The following is a 248-nucleotide window of genomic DNA, read 5'->3' on the forward strand; positions in this document are numbered from 1 at the left end:
TCCAGCAAGCAGCTCGCACCTTCTCTCCCTCATTCCCTTGCTCCCAATGCTGGATCCAATGCTCGAACCAGCAAGATAGGGCTCAGCCAAAAAGTACTCTCATAGAAAGGTCGCCCTTACTATCTATTCCTAGGCGATTAGCTTGGCTCGGTGTGCTTTCCCCTGTCGATCTCCTTCCGATGAAAGCAGTGGAGAAATCCATCTCTTTACCGATCCCCTGCTCTCCCTCAATCCGTGGCTCGAGGTTA

The sequence above is a fragment of the Eschscholzia californica genome, unplaced genomic scaffold (genome assembly GCF_041429995.1).
Source record: "Eschscholzia californica isolate CP2 unplaced genomic scaffold, dmEscCali1.0.p SCAF_5, whole genome shotgun sequence".
NCBI lineage: Eukaryota > Viridiplantae > Streptophyta > Magnoliopsida > Ranunculales > Papaveraceae > Eschscholzia > Eschscholzia californica.